The sequence below is a fragment of the Protomyctophum bolini genome (genome assembly GCF_963924005.1).
Source record: "Protomyctophum bolini genome assembly, chromosome: 13".
NCBI lineage: Eukaryota > Metazoa > Chordata > Actinopteri > Myctophiformes > Myctophidae > Protomyctophum > Protomyctophum bolini.
The window spans coordinates 6,254,673-6,269,286 of NC_137874.1; positions in this window are offsets into that span (position 1 = coordinate 6,254,673).

Here is a 14,614-nt window from a genome sequence, read left to right on the forward strand (position 1 = left end):
GAAATAATGCTTTAATTATTTCCGATGGTCGTCGGGTCATCAGACCGTTCAGTTAATGTTATCTTTAGGTTGTTGTTGTTTTTTACCTGTGTTTTTGGGGGAGAGGAGCGTTTTGTAACGTCGCAATGAATTGCATCATGGGTTTCAATCAGATCGCACCGGGTTCGGCTACACTACGCGAAGCCCCAGTCAGTCCAGTAGCCTAGTACGTGGTGAGTCCACTGCGCGTTTAAATCATAAAAATGGAAGCTCTTTTTATGTAAAAGGAGGGGCGACAATACCATAATATTCGTATGGCTGACTGATTTCATACATCGTCGCTCTTGACAACATCTGGGGAAAATGATTTTCATGCCTTTCAACCGCGGAGACAGCTGTGTCATCAACATCGGCTACCGGCGTGGTTTTGTTGTTGTCTGATTCGCGACCAGCCCAGGCAACTGGATATCGGGGCATAGTCTCTACCTCTGCGCCAGCCATAGGCTCCCTAGTTACCAAGGTAGGTATTCTACCTGCATTCATTTCATATTTTGGTCCCAATATAGCCATATCAGTTATTTTAGATAGCAGGTGTATCCCCGTATCAAAATACAAACCAGCTTAATTGACAGCGTAATGCAATGATGATGCGGTAACGTTTGGCCTTATATTTATGTCACACATCCACATGAGCAAAAAAAAAACCCCAATAAAGGCTGTTCTCTGACAGTCAATTGATCATATTTATTTCCAATGTTTGAAACTATGATCCCGATCGAAACTATACCCTATCGGCAAAAAGGCCCTTTTTTTTACCCAAACACATTCAAGATCAGAAGCGCATGCACACGCCGTGCCCGTACGTGTCTATCGTAGAATGTATTTTAAGTTAAGTCGTGACAAGGCAAGCCCTATAAATATTTTACCAATAAACAAGAGTCCATCAGCTGGCATGGAGCATGCAGCGCATTAGAATCGAATATAGACCATATATAGTGAGAGCAGTCAATACTATATATGCGCGTGATTAATGAAACCCTTGACATGAATGTGAAGCTGTGTGTGTGTGGATGTGTTTGTGCGCATGCAGGTGACTGTACTAGTGTGTGGAGCCTGGAGCGCCTTAGAGGCTTGGAGAGGTGGTCGTCTGGACGTGGCGTGGGCTTTTCCCCCCAAATCGTTTTAGCAGCTCAAAGACAACCATGGCACGATTAACACCGATATGTAACATAAAACGTTGACTGTAGGCTAATGCGTTTCGCAGAGGATTAAAGGGATGTCGATAATAGCGAATAGCAAAATGGTGATGGTGGTGTGTGTTTTTCGGGCGTGACAACAGACACCTCAGACACACACACCACTCGGAATGAACCCAGTAACCCACCCACCCTCCCCGTGAGATCAATGAGCGTTTGGCCATCCATCAAGACTCTTTAAATATCCCTAATCATCATCATATATGCCACTAAAATGCTAACCCTTTCAATTTGCTGTTGTGTGGGAATTGTAGTCTAAATGCACCTGTCTGTGTAGCTTTTACCAGATTCTCTTCCAATAAAAAAACCCCCAAGGAAAACCCTGGCAGTGAAGGCTCTGTATTAGCCTACTACTGTATTTAACCCTTCTGTGACTGCAGATGCAGAACTATGTTTTTCTGTAGGCATACAGCCTAGTTTCATGGGCCATGGCTGTTAATTCTTCGCCTGTGTCATTGATGCTAAGCATATTGGCTAGTTTACCATATTACCTCTGAAATTAAACTATGTGGGCTACCCACAAGTGCCACTTAATTTGACCTTGGAAAAGAATGTGATTGGCATAACCAGACATGATCAACTCCTGAACTTAGGCCTGGTCTACTGTTTAGAATACTGGAACAACTCTTAACACACATTTAAAATAGACCCTAACCCTTTCTTCTTCTTTTTTTTTAGAAAAACAATAAGGTTGGATATGTATTTTTGTAGCCTACCATATGAATTGGAAACCCAAACAACATTAATTCACTCCAGCAGTAAACAGAAAATACATTTTCAGGTTGGGAGAGAAAACGACAGGATAAACATGAATTATTATGGAACTGATGAAACAAATGAACAGAATACATTTGGAATTGGGACAATATACAATTGCAGATGATAAGTGGATTATTTTTCCTGACTCACATGTATTTACTGTTTACTAAAGAGCTGGAGAGACTATACTAGTCCTAAACTCTATGATTACAGTAGATCATCTACTGTATCGGAATATAAAACTTGTAACTTTTTAAACCATAAAATAGCATCTTTCAGAAAAATGTTTAAGCCATTTCAATGAGAGGATATTTACTGTCCAAGAAAATGATTTAAGTTTGTTTGACAGTAGCAGAATGAGAGCAGAGTCTCAAGGAAGTGTGGACAGTAACGGCCTGCACCTGCATAGAGAGCAAGCTAGGTCCTCATGGGTCTGAGACAGGCATGGTATACAGTATGTTGACATTTTCAGCCAATCTCTCTCTCTCTCTCTCTCTCTCTCTCTCTCTCTCTCTCTCTCTCTCTCTCTCTCTGCTTTATCCAAGGCGCTTTCCATAGCCTAGATTGTGCATTACATTCACCCATTCACACACATTCGTATAGTGATGGCTGAGGAAACCATGCAAGGCACCAACCTGCACATCAGGAGCAATTAGGGGTTCGGAGTCTTGCTCCTAGGACACTTCAACACTAACTCTGTGGGAGCCTGGTATCGAACCTGGTTCCAAAGAGGCCACTCTACCCCTGATTCAAATCCAATGCCGCCCGAGTATAGTATAGTCAATTAAGTGCATAATCCCTGTCAGGGTGTTCAACAATTATAGCAAAAATACAAATACAAAAGTTGAGTGCGTTTGTATATTGACTATGTTTAGTATTCTTGTGTGACATTACGGTATGACAAAGTAGGGCATTCATTTACCCGACAGCAACAGGATATTATTTCTACTACTTCAAATCAGCTCAGCAGTTCACATGCTAGGTATAATTGTGATTGTATAATTGTGTTCTTATATCTTTGATTAAAGCAAGAGCCGATCATCACAGTATGCCACTCACAAGATCAGGGCTTGAGTTAACAGAGACCCAACAATCGTGATATATTTTACTGCGGTGGCGTCATCTTGTCCAACCAGACAGCTAAAAAGGTCTTCACCTACAGTGCAAGGTTCTGTAAACTATTTTGTACCTCAAAATCGAGCCAGTATATCCTTTCCTTTTCGGGAAAGAGACCCCATATGCGACCTTGCAGGCACTGCAATGAAAAATGATCACAAAAAGAAGATAAGGTCTGAAATTGATAGCACATGTATGTCTTTAGCAATTAAGTTATAACTACCTTCAAAGACCTAAAAAGCGCAAAGGTAAAATGAGATAGCCAGAAATAGTTTAACTACTCCCTCCCCCCCCCCCCCCTGCTTAGCAATATCAACAATTTCAATCCTACACTGTATAATAAGGATGTAATCAAACCTGTCTCTTCTGCAAGGTTCTGCTCATTACCTTGTGAAATTGAATTTCTCAAGGTAATCTGAATTTGCACAAAGGCATTGATATTAGCATATGACAGACAACTCCTATCTTTCCCTTTCTCAAAATGTAAGCTGTTTTTTGTGTAATCACCAGAGATAGAGGGTATGCGTCTACATCATCATCGTCCGGAAGTTATGCATGGGAACACCTTCTGAGTGGCAAAAACTACTTTCTGGCCTTGACAGCCTATAAACCCAAACAGAAAAGTCCCATCTTTGATTGCATTTAACAACATTAAACTCAATTTGCCACTCGATTTGCCACTCAATTTATGCATGCGCATGCCCACTTCTGTCGTCATGGTTACAGCGCTGCAAGCTATGGGATGATCAAACTGCGCATGCGTGAAGTTACTGCAGCCAAGTTAATGCACAGTGCACACGTGCTGCAAACTCAGGAAGGACTTTCCTTTATGGCCCGTGTCCACACACACTGCGTTTTATGAACGTGAGGGTGCGTTGAATATCATCTTAATTGCAATGTTCAAGTTGTGTTATTAGCACACATAGCTTTGCTCAAACAGCTTAAACATAAACTTGGTTGTGGGAGAGAGAGAGAAAGCACATTCCCGGTTATGGACTATAGTACTAATAATTTGTGTTTACCATAATCAAGAAAGCAAGGTTGAATTCCTTGCTGTTAGGTAGCCTATACCACACAATCATGAATGGTTATATGTTTTTAAAAGACATAACATAACAGCATTTGACATTTTAAAAATCACACTCGTGTGAAGTGAGCGGTGCCTTTCGTTACAATGACGACGTCTGATGATGTCAACAACATGACGTCACAGACATTCGGTCGTGCTCAAACGGACAGACAGACAGACGGACGACATACACGCAAAGCTGTGCATTGGAGCGACAGCACATACCGCTCAAAAAGCGTTGGAATTTACAAGCCAACATGTTTCATTGCAATTGTAGAGGCGGGCAACACGATGCGTGCTTGGCTTGTAGATCAACAACACTGCAGCACTGCAACAAACGCTATGCAATGGAAACTAGAAATGCACTCTGTCGAGGTGCTACTAACTAATGTCTACTACAACTGCTGTTCTAAATCCTTTAGACCCGTTATTGACCTTATTTATACCTACCTTGAAGATTACCTTAGTCACGTCACCATCAGCAGCCAATAAGGGACCACCATTCTCACCGACATACATACAGTACATACACAATCGTGTACAATTCGGGGAAACCCAGCCATTGGCTGGATGTAAAGGGCAGTCCATACTCTCTCCGACCACCGAACTTTCCGTCGGAGAGATCAGACTTTAATTTTTTCTCCGAAGTAGAGTTCGGAGAGTCACAACATCTGGGAGTGCAGCTTTCAGAACAAAAATTCGGAGGAATGTTCGGAGTGACGTCATGTTGTAGTTGTACCGGAGCTTTCCGACGAAAAGTTCGGTGGTCGGAGAGAGTATGGACTGCCCTTAAGACTTGTAGTGCCGCACATGCTCAGATGCTCCTCTAGGCCGCACACAGAATCCTGTGAACATAGACATTCCGTGCATAGATGTGCCACGCAATGGTAGGCCTCAGGTCTACCATTCTGAAATTTAATTTAATAATATTTGTACTGCTGGACAGCTGACAGTAGGCTCTCTTTACTCTTAAAGAATATATACATATATATATTTATATATATATATATATATATATATATATATATATATATATACCGGTGTGTGTGTGTATATATATAATTATATATATATATATATATATATATTTTTTTTTAAGAGTAAAGAGCTGTCAGCTGTCCAGCAGTCCAAATATTATTAAATTACATTTTAATAATTTAATTTCAGAATGGTAGACCTGAGGCCTACCATACCAGGCTGAGTGTGCGGCCTAGAGGGCATCTGAGCATGTGCGGCACTACAAGTCTTACACTAAATGCGTTCGGGAAACCCAGCCATTACCTTTTACCCTGCACCCAACATTGAAACATATTACGTCACCATCAACAGACAATTAGGGACCACCATACCATGCATACCATACACATATTGTACTGTACATACCACTTTTGGTCCAGCCGACCACAATACTTGCGCGCTCTGCTTGCGCAAGTAATGAGCTTAAGGTTTTGCCTACTCCAAAGCTTAAGGTGGTGGAATTGGGAGGCATGTTCTGTAGATTGATTGATTGAAATGTTCATGTAGAATGGGTACATTTCAAACGAAAGCACAAGTCAATACAAAAACTATACAGTATGGTTGGAAAAAACACATCCGTGTGAAGTGAGGGGCGCTCTTATCATCATACATCATCTCATTCTGGCCGATCACAATTTGCAACCTCACTTTTTTGTCCTCACTTTTATCTACAATGTTTGTGTTTACACAAACCCGGAAAGCTGGGCATAAAGAGTTTCGAATTGCAGACTTGCAGAATTGCAGACGTCAGTAGGTGCTCTTTGAGAGCTCTTTGGTGCTCTTAGGCGCTCTTTGAGAGCGTTTTTGAAGGAGTCTAGGGATTCACATTTCTTAATGGCTGTTGGTAGGGCATTCCACATGTTAGTGGCATAATAGGAGCGAAATTAATTTGATATTTTGTTTGAGCCAAATCTGGGTTGCACATGGTTTGTTGAACTCCGTCTAGTGTTGTGAGTGTGGTGGACTTTGTTGACATTAAGGAAGTATTTTTCGGGAGCACGGTGGCACAGTTGGTAGTGCTGTTGGTAGTGCTGTCGCCTCAGCTAGAAGGTCCTGGGTTCAATTCTCGCTTGGGACACTGCTGGCGGCCGATCAAATCATTAGAAAGAAGAAAATAAAGTTAGGAGACAACACTATTTGTTTTGTTTTTCTTCTTATAAATTATTTGATCGGCACAAAACATTGTGTTCATTGTCATGATCCGAGTTGGCTTTCTGTCTTTAAATAAATACTTAAAGAAAATCCTATGGGAGAAATGCATTGCGATTCATTTCCTGGGCCACTCGTCGTTCTGAAAGGGGGTGGGACTGCGACGCTCTATACGGGTACTAGGTTGGCGGAGGGTGTGTAGAGCCCAGGATCACATTAGAATTTAGATGATTGACACAGGGATGAAAAATGGGTTACAAAATCGAGGGATAAAAATAATATATATAAAAAGGAAGTATTTTGACAGGTACATGCTACATGGGTATCTTGGTGGTGTAGCGAATCTTGTAGACCAGGCCCATTGCAAGTTGCTGTACTCAAGCCAAGTAGTAGCCTGACCAGGGCAGGTAAGGACACAGTTTGTGTCCTTACACAATGAGGGTAAGGATTACTCCAAATCTGGAATCATACGTCATAGGTGACTGACATTACAGACAGGCCACATTAAGCAAGAGATCCACACGGGAGTCACACTATTATTAGACTCTGTGTTGTTTTCATTTGTAATGTAAATTGTGCTGCTCAGTGATGGATGAATGTAGCTTGGGCTCATGTTTTAAAAACTATGCCTGTATATGCATTTCCATGCTTGTCTTCATGTTATAGATCATAGATCAATGTTTGAGGAAGAGTCCTCCTGTGTGAAGACATTATTTCACATTCCTAGAGGTCACCATGTAAAACTACACTATACAGTAGGGGAGACGGTAACGGGCGACTGTGGCTCAGGAGGTAGAGCAGGTCGTCCAATGATCCATGGGTCGGCGGTTCGAATCCCGGCTCCTCCTGTCTACATGTCAAAGTGTCCTTGGGCAAGACACTGTGCTGGTTGGTACCTTGCATGGCTTCCGCCGCAATCGGTGTATGAATGTGTGTGTGTGTGTGTGTGAATGAGTGAATTCCACTATGTAAAGCACCTTGGATAAATGCGCTATATAAATGCACCATTTACCATTCACCATTTATTTACAGCGTCGCAGTCCTGCCCCCTTTCAGAACGATGAGGGACCCAGGAAATAATTCCCCATTCATTTTCCCCATAGAATCTCAAAAAGTATTTATTTAAAGACCTGTAAGCCTCAGACAAAGCCAACTCGGATCGTGACAAATCATGACAACAAACACAATTTTTGGGGGGGATGAACAAATAATTAGAAAAAAGAAACGACAACAAAAAAAAGTGTTGTAACCTGCCCCTTGTATTAAAAAAAAACTTGTTTTTCTTTAGGTTTATGATGGTCATGAAATCACAGTTTTAGCACTAGCAGTCTAGCAGCCTATTTTGTTTTAGTTTGAGAAAGTGATATGGCGGTCAGGGACAAAGGTGGCCAGCAAGTCATCAGTGGCTTGTCTCTGACCTACATAGTGTCTCTCCAGTCCCCATATATGCTGTTCTGTTCAGGTTCCATTCTAATGCTATTTGAATTGCTTTTCAGTTCTCAGCTTAGCCTATCCTTTATGTAGTCTGGAGAGTTTTCAATCAATCGCAATCAATCGGGTATAGTTGACAATTGAACACAATATTGTACACTCTGGTATTATTGATTAAAAGGAAAATCACATTTATTTTATAGTACAGGTATACATGTATTAAGGTGGGTCTATGATAGCATATATAATTTTTTCAATTTCAATTTGAGCCACTTAAGTCAGAACTCGGAATAAGTTATTTCAGGTGCTATAATTGCCTAGATTGTTAAAGTGCTATTTTCCCATTCTATATTGTTGCCCTGCCATCTGTCCTACACCCAACCAACCAACTACAATACAGAAACTGCCTGAATGAATTGCCCTGCAATCAAGTCACCCATTATCATCTGTCATTTCCCACAGTTCCTTTTCGTTTATCATACTCAGCATTAATGCATAGCTAATAAGAATATGAATTGCTCATTCAAACCCCACTACCGAAAAGCTTTCAATTATGTCTTTAACGCCAATGAAAGCCGTGCATATTGCAGATGCATATACTTACAGTATGTCCATTCACCATTTTACTCCGTCCACACCTCACAGTGCAGACACTTAGCAGTATAGGTTCCATTCTCCAGATGGGTGGAATGCTAAAGGAAGTGCTATAAAGGGCGAGGTCGCGTGCACGCATCCGCCTGGGTGACGGCAGACTGCTGGGCGAGCGCTGGTGCTTTGGCATGGGGGGGGGGGGGGGGGGGGGGGGTCAGATCAGATCAACATATGGAATGAATTCTGTACTGGCCATATATGGAGTGTGTCTTGAGTTTACAGGGTTTGATGAGGTCAGATCAACATATGGAATGAATTCTGTACTGGCCATATATGGAGGGTGTCTTGAGTTTACAGGGTTTGATGAGGTCAGATCAACATATGGAATGTCAGAACAGGTCAGCTCCATATATACCTGTATATGGAGATCTACGGGTGGCAGTGTGGGCAGTGTCTTGAATGTACAGGGTTTGATGAGGGCCCAGGTAGTGCCGGGCCTTCATTTTCGGGCCTCTAGTTTTCGCCGGCTGCCGGGCGAGTCTGCACTAATAACTTTGGGGCGGGCCCGTCTAGAGTTTGAATGGACAAAAGGGAGACATTGAAGAGATTGGGTATTGGGTAAGACTGACGTTATGTATATTTCAGGACCTTTCACTGCTTCGTCTCAACCATTACTCTATGGCTCTGCTCTCAGCCACAGCGGTGGATATTTTGACATATGTTGGAGCAGCCATACTGTTGGAGCAGCCATAAACTACACAGGTTCATCCCGATGTTCTGGGCATCTTTGTATATGTTAGTGTTAGTAAAAACCAGGTAAAGGAGTAACGTTTGAGGCAGACTGTACATCAGTCACTCTACCATTCACCTTAGTAGAAGAGGTTTTTTAAGAGGCAGGTTTACCCCTCAGTTATGTCGGCTCCGCCTACAGGAAATACGTATTGCTGCAACCATGAGACCCGTTTCTGAATTTGTCTATATGGAGATCTAAGAGTTGCAATTAACCAGCAATCACATACAGGACAGGTAATGTAACAAGCCACGGCATAGGGGAGTAGGTGTTTTCTGTATGTTCAGTATATGAACTACACATGGTTGCTTACTGGCTTCTAGTGAAATTGAAAGTACTTGCTAAACCATATACTCAGAAAGTTGCCTGCCTTTCCCGTTCTTCTGTTAAATTACCCTCATCTGAAAACACAAGGGGTAATCAATCTATCAATCAGGCTACACCAGCATGTTAAGCATGGCACCAGGACCTGATTACTACATTTACCATCTGTGTGTTTATTGTAGTTGCGTCATCCAAAACACCAGCTAACTATTTTGTGTAAAATAAAATCACACCCGTGTGAAGTGAGGGGCTTAACATCGTACATCATCATGGATCATCTCATACTGGCCAATCAGAATGCCTGTTGCCACAAATCTACGTCATATTTGGTGGACATTTGACCTACTTTCTTCTTTCATTGTCAATGGCAAATGAATGAGACGCGTGTGGTCAAAAGCTGTATATAAGAGGCGCCCCTCAAAAAAACATGTTTAACTTCCACACAGCTGAATCACTTTAACACAATGGGCCACAATGTAATCAAGCATGCGTGCTGTGGATTTCTTTAACCAATGGGGCTATGCCGCTCGCACGCGCTCGTGAGCGATCACTAATATGAAATACCATCTTTTATGTAGGCCGGCTATAACCAACAACATTTCGAATATAGATAGAATACTTTATTGGCAGTTTAAGAAAATTACAGAAAAATGACATCATATGAAATTGTATTGTATTTACTTGCATAATGGGTAAACTTTCGTGTTTCATAATTATGCATTTAACCTTGCAAACATCACCTCTGTAATGTAATGAGTTAATGAATCCATCAGACTACTTTAGTTTAGACACCTATAGTAGGCTAGATCGACACCGTCCCAGCAAATGACGTAATGACTAATTGTGCCTGATACGGCAGTGGTGCCAGATTACATGTATGTACATGTATACATACCGGTAGGTATGTACACTAAAACATATCGTCATTACGTCCCCATCGAAAACCAATTACACTCTGGCATTGGGTCCTTTAATCCACATCTTTATTACGTCATCATTGAGAGCTAGTTATACATATACTATGTATATGTATAAAACCAATGGTTTTCGATGGTGACGTAATGACGATATGTTTTAGTGTCGGGAGGATTAAAGGTAATGCTCCTATATGTATACATGTATGTAATCTGGCACCACTGCCGTATCAGGCACAAGTAGTCATTACGTCATTTGCTGGGACGGTGCACATACGCATCAAAATTGGCGGGACGGTGCATACGCATGGAACGGCTGGGACGGTGCATACGACGCAAAGTAACCACAGTATACCGCTAATCAACTTACAAATTACATATACATATAGATAGAGGCATTTCCTTGAATCCACCAGGCACTGATTGACATACAGTATATCATATACTTGTTGAGAAAGGAAGAAGAAGTGCATACATGTATAGAGCAAAGCTATATTATGCTTCTATTTCCAGGAGTATAAAGGCGTAATTCACCCGATAGGGTTGCGTAAAGACTGCCCCCGCCTGCCTCTGATTGGCCCCCCCCTTATACTACAAGTAAGAAGTATCCGCGGGGCGGAGCATTCTCACCTTCTGCTATAGCTATAGGAAACCAATTATGGCAGCCAACTTGCTAGCATAATAGTCTAATTATTAGCCTATGGACAACCGACTAGTTTTTTGCCGATTACCGTTTTTTTAGTTTAGACCACGACGGAGGGGCACTGTCTCTAGCGAACTTGTGATGTGTTGGTTAAGCGTCACCGGGTCCCCCAGTCGGTGGCTGTGAACACAGAAGTATAGGCCGCCTATGACCTAACCATAGTTCTAGTATATCTAGTGTACTGTACTACTACTGTACAGTATGAGTTGAATGAATATCAGCACTCATTTGTTTTTCCACGTCCACTGCTGCTGCTTGTGCCCCATACATGCTGAACGTCCAGGCTGCTCTGGGGGGTTTCCTTATTCCCACTTGATTCTCTCTCCATCTCTTCCCTTCTTTTTGCACTTACTGATGCTTGAACAGACTCCAGCAGAGCAAATAAATTGTCTGTCATTCCTTGCAGAGAGGGTGCATCTGCCTCAGACAGTGGAGAGGTGCTCTGTGGTCCATCTGCAGATACAGGCCTTTTGCCGTTTGTGTTTTCTTTTTTCAGGGTCAACTATGACCTTTCCCGACAACATGTTCCAACATTTGCACGTGCACTACGTACAGTGGCTGCTTGAGAGCGAGTGAGAGCATGCATGCCGGTGTGTATGTTCATGCGTGAATCTGTAAGCCCAGTACGTGTTCATGTATATGCTAAGTGCACTGGGTCACCTTGGTTACTGCAGATTCCAGCAAGAGATGATGAAGCCAAGGGCAGACTGGGTTGGGGGAATGGAGAGCGGAGTGGACTGGGCTCTTATTTTGAAACCACAGGGAGACGGATAAGGGCCGCACAGTTTTCACATTCATTTACATTGTGATACAATATTCAGTGCGACTGCAGCTGTTGCCATTATGTTCTGCTCATTATATACATACATTTGTGCACAAACACACTCTCACGCTCGCGCGCACACACGCACACTCACACACACACACACACACACACACACACACACACACACACACACACACAGGCGGAATAGATGAGACAAACATTAAGCAGTTCCATACATTGTTTATACAATTCAAGTCTTCACCTCAGTAGAGCAGAGAGCGGCTAACCAGGGAGGTTTATTTGAAGTGTATTTTTGGTTCTAGTCTATGAAAGATTTATCTGTAACTCAGTTTGTTCCATAGGAAGGGAAGCTGAAGCATGTGCACACACATAATATAATACTCGTATGTGTGTTTAGTTGACCTCTTTATTCCTTTATTGTTTGTCAACTTTGTTAATGGTGAGTGACAGAACTAAATGGATGCACCTGGGACATATCCTCAGTGACGTATCCCAAGGTCATCGGGGGTTCGGGTCTGTCGAACATCATACCCCTCACTCAGCTAGGCGACCCAGTCGGGGTTGATCAAGTCCCGACTTGCGTCCCAGTAGCTATACCCTCGATCAGTCCCATTAGGGCAAGACCAGGGCCACACAATCCGTTGGAACTATTCCAAAACTACTCTGCCGGGACTGGGAGGTACGATTCTGGCGCGTGGAAGAAGGACTATAGGCTCTGTGGGTTGACTCCTGTGTCTCACCAGGTCATAATTCCTGCTCTCCCCAGCTCCAGGACCTGTGCGTCGCACCAGAGTCCCAGCACCATGAGACACTTCATTCAGGAGTGGTGGATTCTTGAGCCGCAATGGTTCCGCAGGCTCCACCTGAGCAACGGTGGTGCTGCAGGCTCCGCTTGCGGCTTGAATGGCCCTCCTAAAGGCCTCACCGAGGGTTTGTTTGGTTTCCAACCCATACTGCCGTCCCTACATTCCGGCTGTCACCCGTAGTCTATTAGTAGTATAATATCTCTTTGATTTTTCCATCCGATTTTCTTAGCCTTACACAGAAAAATATCTAATACTATATTTACCCCTCTACCGATCATCACATTGTGTTATTTATAGAGTTCAGATTTATTGCTCCTGTTGGATGCTACTGTACTGTACTGTACTGTACAACGGATTGTGACATATTGTTTTCTTGACACGTTCCTTTAGTTATGGGTTTCAGTTACAGCATGTCTGCTGGAGAAGGGAAAACAATAGATTGTGTCTTTAACGTAATCACATGCCTGCCTGCCTGCTATAGTAGGAGAGCTATCAGTCATAACTCCATGCGTAAAGTATACACCACACCACACACACAGTGTGACCACAGTGTAAACATTATGACGTTGGATATAATCTGAGCGGCTACTGTAGAGAGAGACTGAGTTTAGATCTCAATCTTGTTGAATATGTCACGCTCTGAATATGTCACGCCTCCCTCATGTTTCCCCCCTTGTTCCCCTGTGATGTTTTCCCCTTTTCGGCGATTACATGATTGACAGTCTGGGCTCCACCCGGGTTCACAGGTGCGAATTGTTGGCCTAATGACTGCCTATATTGGCCAGATACTATTTAAGACTGTTGAGGTGGTTGCACACGTCCGGTGTGCAGGGACCTTTAGTTTTTGATCTCTGTGCTGGATCATTGTATTGCCACGTTGTATGTTTCCGGGTCCTGTTTATACCTTGTTTGGTATTATGTTAAGTAAAGAAATCGTTATTCTGTCCTCCTGGGGTCTCCTGACTTTACTTCGATATGATACAGAGGCAGCGGTGGCCGAACGGTTTGCGGAGCGGTCTTGATATCGGAAGGTCGCTAGTTCGTATCCCCGGACTGGCACGTTAAAATTACCACCGCTGAAGTGCCCTTGGACAAGGCATTGAACCTCTACCATGAAATGTTCTATGAGCATGCAGGGCCAGCTGGCTGTAAACAAGTTCTTGAGCTTAGTCCAGTTACCCTGGGTAAACATAGTACCTTATACCTTTCCTTAGTTACTGCATTTTGGGTCCAAAACACATTCCGGGGGTTCCTGACAGAATAATTGTTATTCTTCATGCATTTGACAGAGACATGATGCATTTAAGATTTACCTGACATCAGGATAGGGGATTCCTTCTGCAACGACGGCTATAGGCATGCATGTGAGATTCAAGTGCAAAGCACGGAATCAATTTGAGAAAGGTGCAGGAAGCCCACTGAAAGAGACATTTGAGTGGGCATTGTACCAGTTGAAAAGGGAATTGTTATGCACATTCATATAGGTCGCTGGTGCAGCACGAGTAAAAGACATAAAAAATAATTGTCCGCGCAGGCAGCTGCTGCTTCGAGAAGTCCTTAATGGTGCAAACAAGATAACGTTTTGGGGACCATTGTACTGGCACATATACAGTATACACAAACACCACGTTGCTGTCGGAAACCTTTTGAGTTGGTTTGACAGTATACTTTTGATTATACCAATAAGCTGGCTGCCAGACTGGGTTTTTTTCGAGCTGTATTATAATGTGAGAATTCCCCGACCCTGCATTGTGTCCTATTACGTCCTACTAGTGGAAGGGGGGGGGGGGGGGGGGGCTTTTGCATAAGATAGTTACTGTGTGTAAACATGCGTGAAGGGGACAGGTACAAAAGAAAAGAAAGTAACAAACAGGAAGCTGCGTGTTGCTTTGAGGTTAAAGACGTAGGGAAATGAAAAATACG